Source organism: Ambystoma mexicanum, chromosome 11 (genome assembly GCF_040938575.1).
Source record: "Ambystoma mexicanum isolate Mex_15411 chromosome 11, UKY_AmexF1_1, whole genome shotgun sequence".
Classification (NCBI taxonomy): domain Eukaryota; kingdom Metazoa; phylum Chordata; class Amphibia; order Caudata; family Ambystomatidae; genus Ambystoma; species Ambystoma mexicanum.
The window spans coordinates 1,213,755,885-1,213,778,177 of NC_090934.1; the positions used below are offsets into that span (position 1 = coordinate 1,213,755,885).

The following is a 22,293-nucleotide window of genomic DNA, read 5'->3' on the forward strand; positions in this document are numbered from 1 at the left end:
TGTTCCCAGGCCTAGCTGCCTTTTGCTGTTCCCACCAAAAGGGATATGACACTTTTCTGATTGAATTACCAAGGGACTGCTAGAGACTAAACATAGGACCCAGGCAGAGGGTTTATTGGGGGGAGGCCATAAATGGCTTCCTCTTGAACAATGGGCCTTCCAGGACCCAGGCAGATGCTTTATTGGGGGGACCGTAAAACAGCTTCCTCTTGGCAGAAGCTTGGAGGGGCAGGGTCTCTGAGCTTGGCAGAACTGGAAAAACCAGAAATTCAACCTTGTGCTGGGGGCCTTTGGGGCCAGAACATAATTCTAAAAAGATGGATCATTCATAGAGCGGACTTGTGAAACTTTTATAAATGATACCATAATTCTTGTGATTTTTCTGCCCACATTTTAAGAGATTTTTAGAACCGGTGGTATGATCTGGGGGCAAGCTAGCAGTTAAGAGGGTATTACTTAAAATGTATGCATGTTAAAAATTTGACACTTCATCAATTAATGTCCATACTCCTTGCGCACATGTGTGTAAATTTGGGTTAATGTCCGATATTGCAAAACCAGTTAAAAAGTGCAAATGTTGCCATTTCTCAATGCAAGCTCTCAGGAAGAGCAGATTTGGACAGGGTATACCTCCTGTGATATGTGATGGGTGCATGTAATTTTAAACAAATGTGTACCTGTGCAAATATGTCTTTTTGATCAAATATAGATTGTGTGCAAATTTGACAGGGGAGTGTCCTTTCTGAAAGCCATTAAATGACATCATTCTGACACACACAATCCTGCTCTCCAGTGAGAACGCGAAGAATTCTCCAACCTATCAGAACTCTGAAGGGGTTGGGCCTAGAAAGCTAGCCTCTCCACCCACTTTCAAAACACATAAAAGCAGACAGTCAGGACAGATAGGGACATTCAATTCCATTTGCTGCAACGCGCTCTGCCGGACCACACAACATCCAGAAGATACTAGATTCCACACTTAGACTTTAAAACTCCAAAGAACTTGATTCAGAACTCAAAGCAAGGGCCTAAACCCACAAACTGAGAACTCTTCTCAGTGGGCCTCAGCATCCAGCAAACCTAACAGCGATAGCAGCATCCAGGAAAGATCCAGAAGCAGTGCTGTATCCAGAGAAAGCTGTGCAGAAAGATCCAGAAGCAGTGCTGTACCCAGAGAAAGCAGAGCAGTATCCAGAACCAGCGAGCCCCCTGCAACCTCCCATTCCAGCCTGGTGCATTCCATTGAACAGATCCACTGGTCCCAGAGTGGAAGCATCTGCCAATCTTTTTAGTGAACACCCTGCCTCCAGGCGAAGGAAGCAAAACACCTGCAGCCTTGCATGGCCCATTGGGCAGGCGACCCCGGGAACTGCTGTAAAAGAGTGACCACATTTCACTGTACGTAAAAGCCAGCCCGTGGGTATGTTGTCACTGGACTGGCTAAGCTCCTGCATAATGGGTGGTGGTTTGGCACCCCGCTTCCCATCATGAGCGAGCAGACCCTGCACGTATGCCCATCTCGCCTGTTGCTAGCCCTGCATCCCTCTCATCACTCCTCTCCCTTCAACTCCTAGACGATGATTGGCTCAGGCACAAGCCCATGATCTCCCCCATTCTCCTGAGGTATCCAATCTCTCACTTAACTTTTATCCCAATCTTTCACTGTCCCCAAGTTCATTCTTTCCCTCCAGCTTGCACCCGCCCTCCCCCGCCCCAGCTACTCACTGTTCCTCTGTGGCCGGCCCCATCACTTTATGCAATGTTAAAGATGTGTGTGCTGGGGAGGGGGGTTGGGGTTTTTTGGCTCGTTCTTTGTGTCATTAACAGCATTCTCCTCTTTTTTTTTCTAATTTTGTTGGTGAATTCTAAAAGTTTATTGGTCTCTGCCGAAAGGCTGCAGCCCCCTCCCCTCAACCCCACTCAGCGTTGGTGTACAGTGAGGCCATGCTTGAACTATCAGGCATAAACTTGTGAGATAGGGGCTGAGGATGGGGGGTTCCATGGTGTGGGTGTCCCCCAGCTACCTTTACTATCAGGAGTGGCCCACTGTGGCACCTGGAATCTCCTAGCTCGGCGGCATCCTTGCAGACACGCTACTGTATTACTTGGGCCACAGATAGACTACTACTATCAGTCTCCCTATGCGCTGCGAGTGCTGGTCTATACTGTGTACAACTCATAAATGTCTCTGCCAGCAGTCTTTCAGACGCAATGAGTTCCTCTTTTAAGCACTTGTTCCCTCTGGATGGAGGTGTTCATCTGACCTTTTATTTCTATCTGTCTGGTCGTTCCATTCAATGTCACAGGTATTAGCATAATTGACCTAAAAACATTTGACCTAAAACATTTGATCGAATTCTTTGACCTTTTTTTGTCAAATCTAATTAAATATATATATGGGGTGTGTAAGGGTATAGATTAGTTTGAGGGGAAGTGGGGGCGTGGGGTTGCGGGGGTCTCCCACCTCATTTTAGACTGAAAAAAGGTCAAATAAATTTGATCAAATGTGATTAGGTCAAATAGACCCACACCATGTCACACGCTTACTATCGCTTATGTCAAGTCACCCACTCAACTTTCTGTCCCATACACCCACACCATCACCATGTTTTACTCCCACTCCATTAATCCATCTTACAAGCATCACAATACCTTACTCATTGCTGGCCTTTGTATGCAACCTAGTGCTCACTCAATATTCTTGTATATCACTTACCTTAAACCCAGTGGTCCACTCCCCTTCACCAAGTCGCTCACTCCCCTTCACTAAGTATTGTTTTATTGTATTGTATTGTTTATTTATTTATAGAGCACACTGGGCCGTTAGGCAACTGGCTCTTACTCCCCCTTAAACACAGCCCCACATGTATTTGAACTCAAATCCATAACTGCCCCCATTATAGTGGATCCCTCTTGCTTTCCACCACACCGTGACCTCTACCTTACACCCAATCGTCCTTACCAACTTGATCCAATTCAATAATTAACCTCAATAGCCACTCATTTTCATTTACATTTCACATTTAGCCGCATGGTTGTGTGTGTGTGTATAAACACACAGACCATTGCATCATTATTTCATGATCAACAAATAATAATTTGAACTAAAGATTTGTCACTGCCATGAAACAGGCTGCAGTGCATGTGTACATTGCTTCAACCTGTGCTGTGCACGTTCTTATTTATTTATTTTAATTCTTGATATGTGCCAGCTCACCCAGAGGCGTCACGGCGCACAATTATCTTTGTGCAAATGAAGCTTTGCATCCTGCTATCTGAGCCTTTCCGAAGGGAAGCTTGCAGTGTTACTATTCGGTTCTGCACCTTTCTGTGCGAGGGAGGCTTGCACAGCTGTGGCCTCCACTCTGTTTTTTGTGTGTAAGCCTGCTTGCTGGCTGCTGCCCATTCTGCGACAGGGACGTCATTTAGGGGTCGCAAGGGGTCGCACCGGCGACCCCTGATGTCTCCCTTGCTACCCCTAAAAAAATAACATAATTTAAAAAAAGTGTTTTATTTATTTTATTTTTTTATTGATGCTCCTGGCCTGTGGGCAGCAACATGTGACTCTTTGTTTGTGGAGTGGTTGGCTTTCTGATAGCTATAGACAGTAAGATAGCTTTCATCCTGCTGAGGTTGATAAATGAGTACCGACACAGGTTGGGTAATATTGTATGTATATTTGTTCTATATGAACCACTTAAGCGTAAGTGCTATATAATACACATTATCGTTTGACCTTGGACGTCTGCTTTCATTCACAGTAATTTGGTAATATGGGCCTTTACGCGCTGATATTAATGATATATATGGTGATCCATTCTTGTATGAAATGTACTTTACAGTGATATTGTAACCATATTTTTTGTAGTCTACTTAGAAACAATGTTATGTGATGCCACTTCCTGTTTTGTCAATAGGTGAAAGGTTGTGTTCCATTGCTTCCTGTGCTGTCACTTGGCGTTGGAGTCACATGACATCCATTCCTGTGGTGTCACCAGAGATCAAGGGTCATGTGATGTCCCTTCTGCTACCCCTGGTATTTTGGTGACATGATGTCCCTGTTCTGCACGTGTGTGCATGTGTTTGAAGCATGCGCCGCTGTGGTCCATAGTATATATGTTATGCTTGTGATGCTTTGTGGCTCCTGCCCATCCGTGTGTTTGTGTGTGTGGGGGGGGAGAGAGAGAGAGAGAGAGAGAGAGAGAGAGCGACGCGTGCACCATGGTGGTCCATACTATATCTGTTATGCTTGTGATGCCGTCTGGCTGCTGCCCATCCGTGTGTTTGTGTGTGTGTGTGTGTGGGTAGGAGGGTGAGTGGGGGGGAGAGAGAGAGAGAGAGAGAGAGAGAGAGAGGGGCAAAACGCGTGCACCGACCGTGGTTGTCCATACTATAACCCTGATACACAGAACTGTGCAAAGTGTATTTTTGCCATGCAAAGCCCTTGCAAAGTCATTTTTGCAGTACAAAACCAGAGAGAGAGAGAGAGAAGATAGAGAGAGAGAGAGAAAGAGAGAGAGAAAGAGAGGCGTGCACCGTGGTCCATACTATATCTGTTATTACTGAGTAAGTGCTATTTGCACTGCTCGGACTCAGGTTGATGCTATGACAGACCAAGGTGCACTGCAGCTGTGTGTGGGCATTTCCCTGATGCTGCCCGTTCTGTATATGTGTAGAGTTAATCTGGAGGTGTCTTGCCCATTCTGAATCTCTCTACTCGAGCAACTCCTTTAGGACTGCTCTTTCCTCTGGGACTTCCGTTTGCATTAGGATCAAACTGTGCTGGCCAGCGCCTGCCTGAGCACACCACTGCACCGTACTACTAACACTAAGTGAGCAGGATTTTTGAGAGAAGGTTATTTACTGAGAGTGGGAACGTGCACAGTTCTGTATCCTCGAACAGCGAGGACCATGAAGATTATGTGTGTCGAGCTCCGACGACACTCCTGAGCTAGTACTGAGGTAGAGGTGAGAGACCACAGATTGAGGCGGCTAACACAACCTCGTGTTTGACACATGGTATTCATGTTCATTGTGTTATCGTCATTCAGCACTTCGAGTGATCTTTGCAGGACAAGTGGCAGGTGTATCCAAATACATTGTATGGATAAACTGGAAGAAAAGGAGTGGCTTTGGCTCTTGTGGGCTTGACTTTGAGACCCCTTCTCTCTAGTATTGCTCCCCTCTTTCCTTTATTGTGCTTTTGGCTCCTTACCTTCATCCACATCTAGAAGTCTTGTACTGCAGCGTCCCATGACCGTCGGTGCACTGTATTGTTGTATTGTTTATTTATTTATAGAGCGCACCGGGCCGTTAGGCAACTGGGCGCTTGTGAAAATCTTAAGTTACAGTTACATAAATATCTTATATTTCTTATATTACAGTTACAGGTAATCGTTGCATGAAATGTCTTACAATTCTTTTTTTACAGTTGCAAGCATATCTTACAGGTTACAGATAGGAATATTAGTATTTATTTATAGTTGACAGTGGTAGAAAAGGGATTAGAGGAAGGCGTAGGGAGAAGAGAGAGGTGTCTGGGAGACCAGTCTTTCAGAGAAGTGTCAGCAGTCGTTGGTTTGTAGCCAGAGTTTAACATTGGTGTTAACATGTGAGAAGAGGGAATGGTTCTAAGTGGATCAGGAATAGAGTTCCATAGATTTGCAGCCAGTACTGGGAAACTTGAGCCTCCAGTTCTTTTCAGATTAAAGTTTGGGATTCTGATACTTTTAGTTTGGCCCTTTCTGATGTGTACCTGGTACATTTCTCAATGAGGTATGCAGGTGCTTTGTTATTAAGACAGTTGTGTGAGATGTTCAAGGTTTCAAGTTTGATACGGTCCTTGATAGACAGCCAGTTAGCATTTCTTCTTTGCTCAGATATGTGTAGACCTTTGGGAATGCCTAGTGCTGTTCTGAGGGCGTTGTTTTGCAATGTCTGGAGTTTATGGGTGTTGTGCTTGCTGGTGCCTAGGTAAAGTGTGTTACAATAGTCTAGTTTTGATAAGATAAGGGCTCATGCGATGATGATGCAGCTGTCCGTAGACAGAAATGGTTTACATGCTTGAATTAGATTGCAAGTGTAGCTAGTTGCTGAAGCTGTAGCATTGACTTGCTTGTTAAGGTTGAAAGCTGAGTCTAAATAGAATCCTAGCATTTTGACTTCCTTGGCTACATTGATTTTGATACCATAAATAGTGATGGATTTGTAAAGGTGGGAGAGTTTGTTTAGTTTGCTGGTGGATCCAATGATTAAGAGCTCGGTTTTATCGTTGTTAAGACATAAGCCATATGTGGCCATCCAGGTTTGAATGATTTGGTAGATTTTATTTATGAGGATAGTGTCTTTGTTGTAGTCTCCTTGGATTGGGATAAGGATCTGGGTGTCGTCCGCATAATTAGTATATGAGACAACCAGTTTGTCCAAGATATCAAAGAGGGGCTTTGTAAAAATATTATACAAAGTAGAGGAGACGCATGACCCCCGAGGAATACCACAGGTGATGGGAACTGGGTCAGCGTGTGAGATGGGCGAGAAGACTCTTATAGTTCTGTTATCCAAGAATTAATTTATCCATGCCGTGGCCATAGTAGAGAAGTTGGCAGCTGATTTAAGATGATTACAAAGTACTTTGTGATCTACCAAGTCGAATGCTGCTGATAGATCTAGGAGTAGAAGAATGGATGTGTCTCCTTTGTCTTTGCGCTCATCTAATTGGTTTTTGAGATCGAGGAGGGCCGTCTCGGTTCCATGTCTCGGTCAAAATCCAGATTGTCTAGTGCCCAATAGGTTGTTGATCTCCAGGTAGGATTGATTCTGTAGATAGGCAGCTTTATCTAAGATTTTAAGGAGGAATGGAACTGTCATAATGGGTCTATAGTTTGTTGCGACGTTAGGGTCTAGGTTGTTTTTTTTTAGGAGGGGTAGTATCCAGGCATCTTTGAGGTTAGTGGGCACAGAGTATGATTTGAATGAGGAGTTCATAAAGGAGGTGACGAAAGGGGCTAGTTCTTGTGCAGCTTCTTTGATAATGGGGGCTGGACAGGTGTCGCCAAGACAGCGAGAGGGTTTAAGAGATGTAATGAGATTCTTAGCTTCTACAATGGAGATAGCTCTAAAGTTAAATTGTTTAAGTGGTTTAGTTTGGTTGACGGCGAGTTCCTGTAGGATGGCTTCTTGAGTGGAGAGCGCAAGGTTGTGGAGGGAGGATCTTTTGGCAGAGATTTTGTCTTGTAGCATGGTGATTTTATTGCATAAGGCATTTTGAATGTTGGTACACCATATTTTATCTTTGGTGCAAGAGCCTATAGGTGTGATAGGGGATTCTAATTCTCTGAGGATGGTGAAGATTTCCCTAGTGTTAGAAATTGCTTTTTTAATTCTGTCATTAAAGGTCTCTTTTTTTTGCCTGAATGATTTGTTTCTTGTAACTATTGGTGAGGGTGGTGAGGAGATTTTTGTTCTGAGGGCTGTTTTTTTTTCCAGCAGGCTTCTGCTTGTCTTTTTTATTTTTGCACAGGGATTTTAGGCTTGGGGTAAACCAAGTGTTAAGGTGGGAAAGAGGTTTAGATTTACTTAGTTTCAGTGGCGCAATGGCGTCTATGGCTGAGCGGATAGTGTTATTGTATAGGTCAACTAGATCATTAGGGTTGGTGATAATATTGGAGTGATTAGTGACGGGTTGAATCAGAGGGAGGAGATTCATGACTGTTATGTTTTTTTTTACACTGTGTAAGGGCTGGAGGAGCCAGTAATTTGGTTGTTCTAGATTGAGGTAGGTCTGAGATGGTCAATAGGATCAGATGATGATCGGTCCATACACATGGTTCAATAGCCGTTATGATGGAGGTGCAGTTGATATCTGTCACCCAGTCCAGAGTACGGCCTTTGACATGTGTGGGGCCGTTGTTTCGGATAGTGAGGCCTGCTTCTTATATTGTGTTGGCTAGGATTGAGGCATTAGAGTCTTTAGGGTCATTGTATCCTAGGCTGAAGTCACCAAGTAAGATGATTTGAGACCCCGATTTATTATTGGTGTTAAGAAGGGTGGTTATGTCTTCTTCAAAAGAGCCTAGTAGGGCTGGAAGTCTATAGATAAGGTGCACAGTGATAGCCGTGAAGCAGAGATACCTAGTTTGAGGGAGAGTAGTTCTGCTAAAGGCATGGACATATGATCTACTTCTTTGATGGTGAGGTCAGCTCTGGAGATGAAAGATATGCCGCCTCCCTTGGAGGTTTCTCTGTCCTTTCTAAAGATATTGAAGTTAGGAGGAATGGTGAGCATTAGGGCTGGACCAGCTGCTTTATGAAACCATGTTTCAGTCACTGCTAGGAAATCTAGTTGGTTGCAGATAATGATATCTTCAATTTCCTAGGCATGGGCTATCAAGGATCTAACGTTGATGAGGCCTCCCTTAAGGTTATGTGTTCCTTTCGTATTAATGCTAGTGTGTTCATTGTTGATCAAGGTCACAGATGATTTAGTAGAGGGTATCTGAGTATGGATAGGTTTACGTTTAGGGGGGGTTGGGCGGTACTCGTGAAGGTTCCAACTTGGAGCGAAGTTGAGAAAGGTGGGCTCGTGGTGCACTGCAAATCATCAAATAATTGTGTGACGAGGAAAAGTAATCTGTATCGAACTGGGAATGTCCATGGATAGCTCAATTATTGAGCCTGAGAGTTACGGGAGTGGGGGAGTATAGGAGTTTTAAAAGAAATTGCACTTGAATGCCAGAGCATAATTAGACTCCTCAGCCATCGGTCCCATAGAAGACAGCCATAAACCAAGATCTTAGGCAAAAAGCGAAATCTTGTTGTATGCACGTTTATGCTTCTACTAGTTGGGACGTCTGACGGTGAAACCTTCTGCATTGAGTTCTGCAGTTTCCAAATCCCGATCATAGAGAAAGCCGTCGGTGCCCTTTCATAAAAGCTTAGCATCTACTGGACTTCTCCCAATCATGGGAGGATGGGCCTGGCCTGCCTTTTAATGATCTCCAAATCCAACGGTAATTATGCGTTCTTCTGTGTAGTCATCAATTTATTTTGGGCTTCTCGTCCAAACGAAAAATAACATGTGATATCCAAAACAAACATGGAAGAGAAACATTGCATAGATTATTTGTGACAACTAACTGCATGTTACCATTTAGTAGGTCAAGAAACCCCATCGTAGTGTTAATGCATGTACCTGTGTTCTACTCAAGTCCTTTGTGAATGCATCTATCAGTGATGATATTTTAATATCTACAGTCATAGTTTATTACACAACCACATGAAATCCACATGATCACAGTGGGATGCAGTGTGTGATTATGAGTAATTCCTGAAAACCCACAGGGTTGCTTTGTCATGGTTTCGACAAGGAATTGTAATAGTTAAACAAAGGTGTATCTAAGATTGACAAAAAGTAACACAACAATTTGTGAAAAAAGCATATTCTTTATATTCCAAGCCAAAATTGTTGCTGTTGCCTCAAAACAACAAACTTCATTCATGTGCAAATCAGTGCATTCAAACAATGTTGGTCCCAAAATAACAAAGACAATTTGTAAATGGCAATTGCCCCCCCCTTATGTCATCAAGGAGAAAGCACCACACAATAACAAGAAACGACAGACAATACCAATCTGGTTCTTAATATGTCCAGAATTACAATGATAGGTACTCAACCAACGTAGTAATGTATACAGTTGTAAGTCCATAACATTGTTATTCTGGACATAATAAGAACCAGATGTGTGCTGTCTGTTGTTTCATGTTAATGTGTGGGAATTGCCAATAATTTTGGCTTGGGATGTAAAGAATATGCTTTTTCTACAAATTGTTGTGTTACTTTTTGTGAACCTTATATTCACCTTTGTTTAACTATTATTATTCCTAGCTGTAGAATTTGAGGTTGTAAATGGGGTAAACCTACCTGTTTTCTAATACATTAGAGCAGGAATTTCGCAGGATACCTGCAGAACCTGTAGCTCAGAAAGGGTTAACTTCATAAAGAATCCACTACAGAAGAATCGGCTCCCTCTGTATTTTTTTATTTTTGTTCCCCTTCGCTGTGTAGAAACCTTGCCAACCTACTTTAACAGTACAGTTCTATCCATTCTTTGCCCCTCTCATATCCCGCCTCTGCTGGCCTGCCCTCTCGTTCCTCCCCCCACCTTCCTGTTGCTTTCTTCTTTTACTATTTTTACTTCTGAGGATCTTCTGTGCTATCGTTCTCTTCTTCTGCTGACCCTATTTATACTAACATCTCCGCTTGTCTACTTTCCGTACCATCATGCGGGCCCTCTCGCCTTCTGCATCCCAAGCCCTCGGAAACGGAAATTCTATTGTGTCCTTCCTCTTCTAGTTCTTCATCTTACCCACTCCTATCATGTCTTTCCCCCTTCTCTCATCTCTATATCTCAATTGGCTGGTTATATCAGTGTCACATTTGATTCTGCTCGCGCCTTCTCTTCCCGCATTCCTAAGATCGCTCGTTCCTACAGTATTCAGCTCTTTAACATTCAGAAAATATGCTCTTTTCTTTCATTCCAAGCCACAAGGCTCTTCATCTCTACTCTGGTTCTTTCACGACTGGACTACAGCTAAACTCTTCTGCCTACCGTCTTGCTCTCCATTTCCAATTCCTCAATTAGTACAAACTTTCTTCTTCCACCACGTTTTCCTATGTCCTGTGCCCCCATCTAGTTCTCGGCTACCCTTTGAATCCTGCCTTCTTTTTCACTTCTTGCCCATTGTGTTTAAGTGTACACATGGTCTGGCCCCTCCTTATCTTTGTTCCCATTCACTAAGTTCCCAATCTCCTTGTCTCCTCACTGTTCCTACTCCCCCCTGTGCGCTGTCGCGTTTCTCTTCCTTCTCTGAGCATAGCTCAGTGGCAACCTGCGGGTCTTGGAAGCAAGATCACGCTGAGCAACACTGATTTGAATCCCCGATCCGCACGAAGAAAGAAAGAAAAACAAGCTCGCTATAAATGCCTGCACTTGCACGATCTGAATGTGCAAGGCCTTGTAGGATCGTTCCCCCATCCCCTTGCCTTGTTGCGCCTTGAGACATACATGTGTATAGGCGCATTACAAATTAACCATTACATTCTTTGCTACTTGCAGTTTGCTCCTTCTCCTTCTATATCCTTATTTCGCGCTTCTCTTAAACCTCGCCTACTCTCCTTATAATTTCTTTTTGTAATTAATACCAGATTGCTTTGGCGAAAACACTATATGAATTAAATACATAAATAAATAAATATACATGAACCATACAACACATGAATAACCTGGAAACCCATTCCCTATTAAACCTCCCCACTGCTTTGCTGCCTGTCCTCTCGGCATTCTTAACCTCTTACTGCCTGCTGGTATCATTTGCAAGGATTTCAACCTAGCACTTATTATGTCTCGACTCCCAGCCCTGCAAAGACTCTAGAAGCCTTTGCACCTATCAGTTCCCCGTGTATATTGCATCTTACTCTATTCTTTGTCCTTCCCTGCCTCGTTTCTATCTGGAAATAGGAACTGAACATGTACAGCTTTCCTATAGAATCTTAGAATCAGTACTGAATTTGGCACTCCTTACCCCTTGGTTTTCCTAGATCTCTCCATCACATTTGACATGGTAGATTATTCTGTTTTAAGCAACAGATTCGCAGTGGTTGGGATCTCAGGAGTTGCCTTGAACTGGCGCTCGTCTTTATTCACTAATTGTTTAAAGGCTGTTCTTTTCTTACTCCCTCACTTCTGGGGAGACCTACAGTTTATTTCTGTGGCCCCTCCTTTTCAGTCTTTATCATGCCCACGTCCAGCCTGATTGAATACTTTGGGTTCAATTTCTTCACCCACGCCGATGACACCAAGGTCCTCATCAGTTTGCACAGACAGCTGACCAAATCAACCAACCAGTCCATTAACTCTATTGCTTCAGTGTCGGCATGGATGTCCTCCAACTGTCACAGATGGCACAGCACACACTCCAAGTCCTGGAGCTAGTTCACGGGTTCTTCCTTCAGGGTCGTACAGCCACCCCTATCTCTCTCACCTGGTACTGACCCTTCATCCTAGCCCATGTTAGTATTGCATGTTAAGCCCTATCAGCTAGGTTCTTTCATGATGGTGAGGACATAAAGGCCACCTGGTCGTATCTATTTAAGTCTCCCCCAGGGACTTCCTATATGCCCCTCGTCCAACCAAAGGTTAATGTTCTAATTAGAATTTGGAATGGTGCTGTGCAATGACACTTTAGGACTTAGGCTGGTTCTATTTATTTATTTAAATGTGCATAGCGCACAAACAGCCCTTGGGCATTGGGGCGCTTTTACGTGGGATGAGTTTTCACAGCCACGCTCACCTCTTTCTACTCTTACTACTTCACCCATCTGTCTTACTCCTCCTGCCAATCTTCGGTCCCGCCGGTGTTGCACTCTTTCTAGATCTCACCTCCATCCTTTGAGGTTACTCCTCTTTCCTTCCTCCCTACTTTTCTTTGACTCCCTTCCTACTCCCCTCCTCCAAGGTTCTACTCTGCCCCTCCCTCCAGCTGCATAAAAAGCCTCTTTTCGCCCAGTGCCATTCGCTTCCCAAACATTCCTTACATTCGCTTTCTACACAGTCGCCACACAAGCACCGACTCACAACCCAGTATCACTTCCACTCTTCAGCCAATACCTTACCTTACAAACAAATCGCCTCCACTGTCTTCTGCCCTTTCCTTCCTCCTGCTCGTCTCTTGGTCATTCACCAACACCACTGCTGACCATACCCGGATAACCCACACTTCCTGTTCCTTCGTTATATTCCCCCCTTCTCTCGAGTGATCGGTTGCTCTCCCGCAGGCAATCTGGTCCTGTCTCTCCACCAAAGGGCGTGCATATGCGTTGAAATAGCATAATTGGGGGGCTAAGCCACACCCGCTTTCCTCATTCGAGTTTGCCACAGAGCAACCATGGCATCTCCGAATGGTAAGTGTCCCTTTAGTATTCCGTCCTGGGGAGGGTGTATGCTCCTCCCTTTTAGCCTCTAGTGGTCTAGTGGGGTTTTGTCTCTACGCGGATTTGCTGGCTCCTTTGTCAGATGGGTCTTGATTTCTACTAGGGAGTAGCCTTTTCCCATGTGGTTGTTTCTCTGACTCGCAGGTTCTCATCTTTTCCACGTGGTGCATGGTCACTGCATTTGGTTTTCTTTTTTTTGAGCTATGCCACTTTCGTTCTTGTCAAATCCTGCGGTCTCTAAAAAAAAAAAAAAGAGACACACTGGCAAGTACCTGATATTTGTAAGGTTTGAGAAGATGGGATACCGCACAAGTACATACTCCCACAAGGGGGCGCGGGGAGCAGGAATTTGGGCTTTCTCAGCTGCCACTGTACACCTCAGGGGTAGGACTAGCTCGGAATTCCTCCCTTTTAGGCCCCCCACCCCTGCTCAGAGGGGTTCCCATTTCATCTTTGCAAGTAGCCTGTCTATGTCACACAACTCTTTGAAAGTTCATTCTGAGAAGATTAAGGTCTTGGTGGGTTGTCGCCCTCTTTCTCAATGGACTCAGTCCTTTGTTGCTTTCATCTCCCCTTCCACGCCCGCTCCTGTTGCCTCGTTTCACAGTCTTGGTTTCCGCACAGATCATGATCTGTCTCCTGACACCCAGATTAGTACAGTCCCTTCAACCTGCTGTGACCGGCTGTGGTGCCCCCTTCTCCAGATTTCACCCGCTGTCACCCGTTCAGCTTGTTTGTCCATGGTGACACGTTTGGTTCAAGCACCCCTTGGATTACAGAAATCCCCTCTATATGGGCATTCCCATTCTCAGCTGACCTGTCTCCAGGTCGGCACAATTGGAGGCATGGTGCTGGGCTGAGGGCATGACAGGACGGTGCACATGATGTCATCAGGGTGCCGCCAGAAGCAGTGGGTCTAGCGAGAGGGGACAAATAGGGCACCTACGCGGGTGCGCGCCCTCTTTTCACTGTGTGCCTGTAGGCCAAAGGTAGGATTAGCTACTTGAAGCTTTCGATATCCCACCCACCCATCCCTCTTTGTAAGTGGACTACGGTGGTAATGTTGAGGTGGCTTGGGTCATCGGGCTCGCAGTCATTTTTGAAAGATTTCAAAAATGTGTATGCTGGGTCCGGAGTATTTAGAACATGCTAAGATATCCTGTGCCCCTATTGTCGTACCAGTGCTCAGTGCGTGCCTGGGAAGTTGTCATGTGGGTGCTCACCAGTTGTTGCGCAGCCGGTAGGTATGCATGGGCAGGGAGAACGGATCTGGAGTTACCCAGTTACGATGTCATCTACTTCTTTTCCCCAGCACCGTTCCTTGGGTGATGGGCAGGGTGTATAGCATCACGCACCCTCTCTTGTACAATGTTGACAAAGCTTTAACTGTTCAAAATTGTTAGGACAAAATTATAATGAAGAGGTGTATTCATTCCCGGAATATAGGAATTGTTGCATGCTGTGTTATGAATGTGGCCAGATGCCTTCTGTATGAAGAGTTGTTTGGTGTGCTTCTTCTGTCCTCCTCAGGTCTGTGCTCCCATTGGCTTCTCATTCATCTGCATGTCTGATTTAAGGTCTGTTGCCGTGTTCATTGTTGCTCCTATTCCTGTGGTCCCACTTGTGTCTTTCATGAGCTTATCAAATGCATTCACCATGGTTCTCCTCGTTCTTCACGTCTGCTTCTTCTCAAGACTGTGCAGAGGAGCACTGAGGGGTTCTTGCGCCTTTATGATAGAATTGTCTGGCTCGGACGTATAGTTTTCTCTTTCTGTTAGTCATCTCAGTTGTTATGCACTCGCAGGTGCTCCAGTGCCGTGGAACCACCTTCGTATTGTAAATGTGCTCTACCAATCAAATACCACAGCATAGCATTACAAAGTAACAGAAGGGTAAAGGGTAACTCTGGGCCAGAGTCACATATATATGCATATCTAGCAAATGAGGAGGTGCCAGTCTGCATCTGTGATTTCAACCATCTATAGTACACTTCATGCATATACCTTAAAACAATAACACATCTGCAGATGCCTGGAGTATTTTTGAGATGCCCACATGCAAATTTGGTTCACAGGCAACTTCAGGTCAGCTTCAGTTTTAAGCTTTGTCAATCAAGTATAAGACAGCAGGTGTGCATCTGAGAAGCATATGCATCTCCTGGTTTGCTTCATTGTTAAGCTTTGCCCGTCAAGTATAAGGCAGCAGGTGCACATCTGAGAAGCTTGGGCATCTCCACGTTTGCTTCATTTTGAAGCTTTGTCAATCAATTATAAGGCAGCAGGTGTGCATCTGAAAAGGTTGTGCATCTCCACGTCTGCTTCAGTGTTAAGCTTTGTCAATAAATTATAAGGCAGCTAGTGCACATCTGAAAAGCTTGGACATCTCCAAGTTTGCTTCATTTTTAAAATTTGCGAATCAAGTATAAGGGTGCAGGCGCACATCTGAGAAGCTTGGGCATATCCACATTTGATTATTTTTTAAGCTTTGTCAATCAAGTATAAGCCAGCAGGAGTGCATCTGAAAAACTTGAGCATCTCCATGTTTGCTTCATTTTTAAGCTTTGTCAATCAAATATAAGGCAGTAGGTGCATATCTGAAAAGCTTGGACATCTCCCGGTTTTCTTCACTTTTAAGCTTTGTCAATCAAGTATAAGGTAGTAGATGCGCATCAGAGAAGCTTAGGCATCTCCAGGATTGCTTCAGTTTTAAGCTTTGTCAATCAAGTATGAAGTAGTAGGTGCGCATCTAAGAAGCTTGGGCCTCTCCAGGTTTGCTTCACTTTTAAGTTTTGTCAATCAAGTATAAGGAAGCAGGTGCTCCTCTGAGAAGCTTAGGCATCGGCAGGTGTGCTTGAGGTTTAAGCTTTGTCAGTCAAGTATAAGGTAGCAGGTTCACATACGAGAAATCTCTGTATCTCCTGGTTTGTTCCAGTGCAAATGTTTGTGAATTATTTAATAGGGGTGAATAAGACCCTCGCCTTATGTGGAAAAGCTGTTTAGCAGACACAGTGAACGCAATGGAAGCGGATACAGTATAAGCCATATCTGTGAAAGGTGGGTAGCAAAGCGACTGTACATGGTGCTGGCTATGCCGCTTCTCTCGCTGACAGAGGCAGGCTCCCAGAGGACCCCGCAAGTCCATTAGTTGGAAGGTTGAAAGGCATCTGGGCCCAGGGACATCATCCCTGCTTTTTCTGCGCTATCCCATTCCCCTCTGAACATTCTCTGCTTGTGAACCGTGTGGTCTTGAATGAGTTTCAGGATTTAAGTGCATGCCTAAGCCCTTCCCCCATTTACAATTACCTCTTAATTGTGCACATTGCCTCTGTTAACCTTTCAAAAGCCCCCGGGATTCATCTCTGAGTAATGGCACTTAATTAAACCAGCCTTGTAATTTGTACCCTGCACGGGGATCGCCTCTCCCCTCAAGGGGGTGCTTGACACTTCAGAATTCCCTCCCTCTCCTGTTTGTATCAGGCCCCCTCCCTGTTCTCAGAGCCCACCTCCCACATGATTCCAGACGGTGTTCTTCACAATGTCACTGAGATGTTTCTTTTTATGCCGGGACTTCCAAAGTCCTGCTTGACAGGTCCTTCTTGCCCTGTGAGGCCTTCATCCAGATTTACACTTGATCGCTGATTGGACTGGAATGCCTGGATTACTTCCGGGCATTCTCCAATACTGGTAGCTCTACTCTTCCTCGTAATCATTACTTTTGAAAGATGCCCAATTCTCTACCGAAAACTACTTTACATTTTCGCTTGTTTTTGTTGTTGTTCCAAATGGAGGAGATGTGAAAGGATTGGCATTATGCCACCACATCACCAGGAGGGCAAAAGGGTTGTCATCAATTTTACGAGAACAAGTTGGAGTAATGAAGATTTCTTTTTTTTAAATTGTATATGGTTATAAAAAAATCTTTCACAATTAACAAATTCATCTTTCTTAAGTACATAAGTAAATCATAACAACTTGCTTAAACAAGCAAAACAATCAATTTCCTATTTTATACAAAACACAAGTTAAATCATGATCTTTTCTTTCAATATATACATTTCAAGTACTTGACGAACCCCAAGGAAACTAATACTACCAGGGGGGGAGAGGGGGAACTGACTGTAAGTAGGTTACTGGACAGCAATAATGAAGAACAAAGGAAAAAGAAAAATGACAAAAGGACAGAAAGGGGCAGAAGGGACAGGAAGTCCATCAAAACAGGAATAGGGTAGGACAGCAGGCAAACTAGCAGTTTTTAACATTTGATGTAATTCCAATTTATACATTTCTTAACAGCAATTTCTCTAAATTACCACAATACAGGTTTACCCTTCAATCCCGAGATCTACAGCCCCAGTTTATAAAACTACAGCATTTGTATCACTGCTATTGTCTTTTGTTGGGATTGACCATCTATCAATATTTCCCATGGATGATTTTGTACCCAGTAGGTTGATTCGGAAACAAATTTGCCAAAGTATTTTTGTCTTGCCCTTCTGGTTCCTTCACAATCCATCATTAGATGTTTAATTGATTCTTTTTTCTGGATTTTTACAAATGTGGCAGAGGTTTATAGCCATCTCCCCCATTCCCCGTTTTGCCAACACTTCACCTGTACATAATAGACTCAATCTCAGCCTTAGGAATGTATTCCTAATTCTCCAATCGGGAAATTTGACCAAGTATTTGCTTATGAAACCCAATTTTCAATCATTTTTCTGAAGGGGTTTGGGGTGAGAACCTGATCTTATTTTTCCAATGTTCTGTATCCAATCCCACTCCTCCAATTTCCTTTTTGCCTTTATTGGGTGATAAAGATTACCTCTAGAACAGTTAGGCCAGGAAGGACCCCTCATTAGACTGGACTGCAGTGAATCAGCCTGCACAGTTCCTGCTCTGCCATTCTACGTCCTTTCTCGCCAGAAGGTATAGGACTTTGGCTAAGGAGACTCCTTGTGTACCTCGTCCATTATAGGAAGAAGTACATTTTTTTTTAAAGAAAACATTTAAACAGGGTTTATGGTGGGTGGAGGGCATCTGCCAGAAGTCATGACTGTGATGAGAAAGAGGCATGTGGAGGTAATGAACTCTTCTGGTTTTGTAAACAGCAACCCATCATGATCTGAAGTTCCACCAGTGGACATTCGACTGGAGGTTTCTCTATATGTGCACACCTTTTTAGAAAATCATTTTTTGTAAGCAAATGTAAGTTCAAAGTAAATTATGTGTGGTATGATTCAGGTGCGGGGGGCAACCCTGGCACCAGGCTAATTAGTATATAAAAGGAAAGAGAAGATCCTGTTTAAGGAAACCCTTGCGCACACTGGACACCAATCAACTGTTTCCAGTCAGTAGTTATAAAATGTAGGTATTGACATCCAAATAGAGAGTTTACAAAGTATTCAACAATGCACAATTTGGTACGTATCTGTATATAACATTTAATCTTTAAGTGACAAAAATGATGGCAAACAAAAGAAATCAACAAATTTGTCAATTCAATGATGACAAGCTCTACGCGTTTCGGCTTCACAAAGAAAAGTGTTAGAAAATCAATTGTGATCTTTCTGTAACAAAGTGCATTGTGCATATACATTTAAAGAAAAAGTACACGAAATATACATATATACACTGTAGTTCACACCTGCTGAACATGTTTCTGTCCCTATTAAACTATTTTAGAAATTTCATCTGAGCCAAGCTTCAGTGTTTTATCTTCAAGAGATCCACTCCACGGGCACAAATGTAAAGCATAGACATCCTACGGAGGTTGATCCCCTCTCATGAAACAATTTCATATGATTTTCCCTATCTTTCAATGTTCATATTCATGTTTGGGTTCTCCTCTGTAACTTTTCTTCATTATCCAACATTGTCAACATGTACTTAAGTCAATACTTTAATGTTAACATCTTGTGGTACTTCTATATAGCTGTAGATCACACAAATCCAGGAAAAGACACATTGCAAACGGTTTTTTCAAAAATTCTTTCATGTTGGAAATAAAGGCCACACTGCATACAGGAGGTGTTAACACTATGAAACATTATTTGTTATTAGATTTGCATGCTTTCTCTTATAAGATGATAGTGGCCACATTAAAGCGAGCCTAATGTTGGTCCTTTATTTCCAACAAGAAAGAATTTTCGACAAGCCCGCTTCCCAGGCAGATAGTAAGCAACACCTGACTAACAATTGTCTAAGGGAAATGGGAGGAGGAACAAGTTGAGAGCGGATTAGACTAGCTGACATAAAGATGGACGGTCATAGCTGAGACCTACAAACAGGTCCAGGTACGAGTGAGTGGTGGTTCAGCGAGGAAGAAAGTCAGGACCACGTGAGCAATAGGATCAGTCCCCTGGGACAAGGATGCATCCTACTGCATGGCCAAGCACTGAGAGACCATCCCAGCCTACCTACCCTGTCAGAGATACTGTGGACCCTACTGCAGCAAAGCGTAGAACTTCCGCAAGCATTTATTCTACCTGAGATAGGCTTCCCAACCTCTGGCCACAGGGAGCGGCCACTGTGAACCAGGATGTTGTTCAATCCAGCCTGGGGCTGCCCGAGAGACAGTGAGTCATGCCGAAGAGAGGCAAAGAGGGACTATTGTAGACAAGGACGGTTGGTGGTTTCTTCTTCATGGAGCCAGAGGAAAAATGTACTCATGTATCTATTGCTACACTTTCTCCAGCCTCCTCCAGCTGGAGCCAACAGAGAGGAGTTACCCGGTGATCCTATTGTTGGAAGGGAGTAGCACAGAGGGCCCTGGAAATCTGGCAGACTGCTTAAGGCCATAATTCATCATCACCCAGGGTGGGGAACCCGTGAGAGACTTTCTTTCTACCAAGTCACCACCAGTTACCGGAATCCTATGATAGAAGGTGGCTAGGGAAACATCACTGTAAGTTTGCTACTTTACCCTTAAGAAGAATCCTCCACTGCATCAACGCCCTTGTATAGGGAACTTTCATATAAAGACCCAACTTCTAAAATGTTAATCTGATTGTGTTGCTTCCCATCTCTTTGTGAGAGTCCTAGGGAACCTGGTTCAACCTACCACCCACTCCTAACATGAGTTGACAACTGCAGCTCATGAAGGAGGTATTTTCTTGGATTCATCTTTTTAACAGAGAAGCCAAGCACTAGATCTCTAAGGGTTATTCCCCTCCTTAGATACCGCAGTCTTTGCTTGCAATTAATTGTTACCGCTGTGTGATGGTTGTTTGGTGATTATTACCTTCCTACTTGGCAATCATTTACTCTGCCGATACATACCCGTATCAATTGGTCTTGCCATCAATATGTCTTTAAATCTCTACCCATCCACTTGAGGTGCTGTTTTGCATCCGTTTTTACACACATACCCTCACACGAAGACATCACACTAATTATTCAATTTTCACACTTTCCTCACGTAGGACTCTATTTTGACAGGCACACCATACATGTGGTCCTCTTGCTTTATCTTTTCACTTGGCAATGTCACCTGAGGCACAGGTATTTTATTTATAAATGTATTTATTTAGATTTGTATAATGCACCACATGTCCGTCAGCCTCAGACAGTGTGTCAAGTCACATGACGTGCTATGCTTTCCACTGCCTAGTGAAGATATTGCACACACGTCACTTATTCTCTGCACCTTTTGCTCCTTCATGTGCACAGATTCATTCCAAAGACAATCGTAATATAGTAACTCCAGAACTATTCATGTTAGTAGTATGTCCCGTGTGTCTGTATACAGCTCTACCTTGTTACAATCTCTGTTTATTTGAGGTAACGTCCATTTGGATTTCATTCACGGGTTATGCAGTATTTCTTAAAAAGTACCATGTGCACGCACGAAACAAGTGTGGATTTAGTACCACCCCATGATAACACAAACAGATATGATACTTGTTATGACATTTTTTGTTGTGACAAATATTCTCTACTGATGTCCTGAAATAATTAGACAGACACCGGCTTATCTAATGTCAATATAATAGACAAAACTGCTGGCGTTGCCATTGCTTGTTTTATCAGGAGTTTAGTGTAGAGCAGATGCAATAACACACATATTGCTTACAGATCAAGTGGCTGAAGGCACACCTGTTTAAGACATTTTTCATAACACCAAGGAGCTGGTTGACAGCTGCAATTAAGTCGTTGCCTTTCAGAAGACCTCTCAGAGTTAAAATTGACACCCCCTTAGAATCACAAAGTTAGCCCAAAGCGATCCGACAGGAGTGTGTTTTGGGTGGGAGGAGCTGGTAGTGCATGGAAATGGCCAAAGGGACTAGAGTGGCCATAGGCTGTCAAAGGGTAGTTAAACAACCAAACTGCACTTGCAGGTTGTGTATCCCTCCTCACATGCCATATCTCTCCTATCTTCACTTCCTGTGACAACAGTTTCAGCTTATAGAAAGCGTTCGCAGAGCCACCGAATAACCAAAACTAAAAACCACACACAGAATATGTCAGCATCACTGGCAAACGAAAGTGTATGGTACATGCGCAAACAACATCACTCTCTCTCTCACTCCCCCTTTCGCAATTTAGGCAGCAACAGCATATATGGTTACGGTGACCAGACGTCCCGGTTCTGCCGGGATTGTCTGGGTATTTGCACCTCCGGCCCGGGTTCCCGAGATTTTTTTAAGTTTAAAAACCCCGCCCTGGGGTTTGGGGATCGGCTGGATGCCATCCCATTTTTTGCCCGTATATCATGATTTTTCCACCGGTGTGCTGAAAACCGGTTTGTTAACCACCCAATCCCCAAATCCAGGACCATTTTTTTAAACTTAATATAGCCTCGGGAACCCGGGCGCTGCAACTTGACACGGGGATAGGCCACCCCCATAGAAACAGGACTACAGTTTCACAGCTGAAGTCCTATTTCTATGTCAGTGGCCTGTCCCGTTTTTTTTTAATGTTCGAGATCTGGTCACCCTATATATGGTGTTGCCTTATGGATTGTGGGTTGTCTTTATTGCTCCGTGTTTTTAGAAAGCCTTGTCTCATTGTGATTGGCCCTACGCATTATCAAGCTGTCTGCTATTATAGGCTATAAGGATACAGTATGTGCTTTGATTTTAGTTTAAATTGTACATGTCCATGGCACTTGGGGCTGATTTAGGATTCCTCTGTGCCGTACACTGGAGTTGTTAATCTGTGAATTTACTGGGATTGCGTAAACTGGGAATATTCTTGGCATGTAAAACCTGCGATTAAACTCTGATTTGCAAACCCCGAACATACAGGGAGGGTGGAAACTGGGAGTATATCTACAGGCTGTAAAACTGTAAATGTAAAGGGGTATACAAC

The 22,293-nt window shown here is 43.8% G+C and overlaps 1 protein-coding gene across 6 annotated transcripts in view; it reads left to right on the plus strand.

The window, feature by feature from the left end:
* Positions 1 to 22,293, plus strand: part of LINGO1 (leucine rich repeat and Ig domain containing 1) — a 6,683,609-nt gene that overhangs the window by 6,459,394 nt on the left and 201,922 nt on the right. The window lies entirely within an intron of this gene.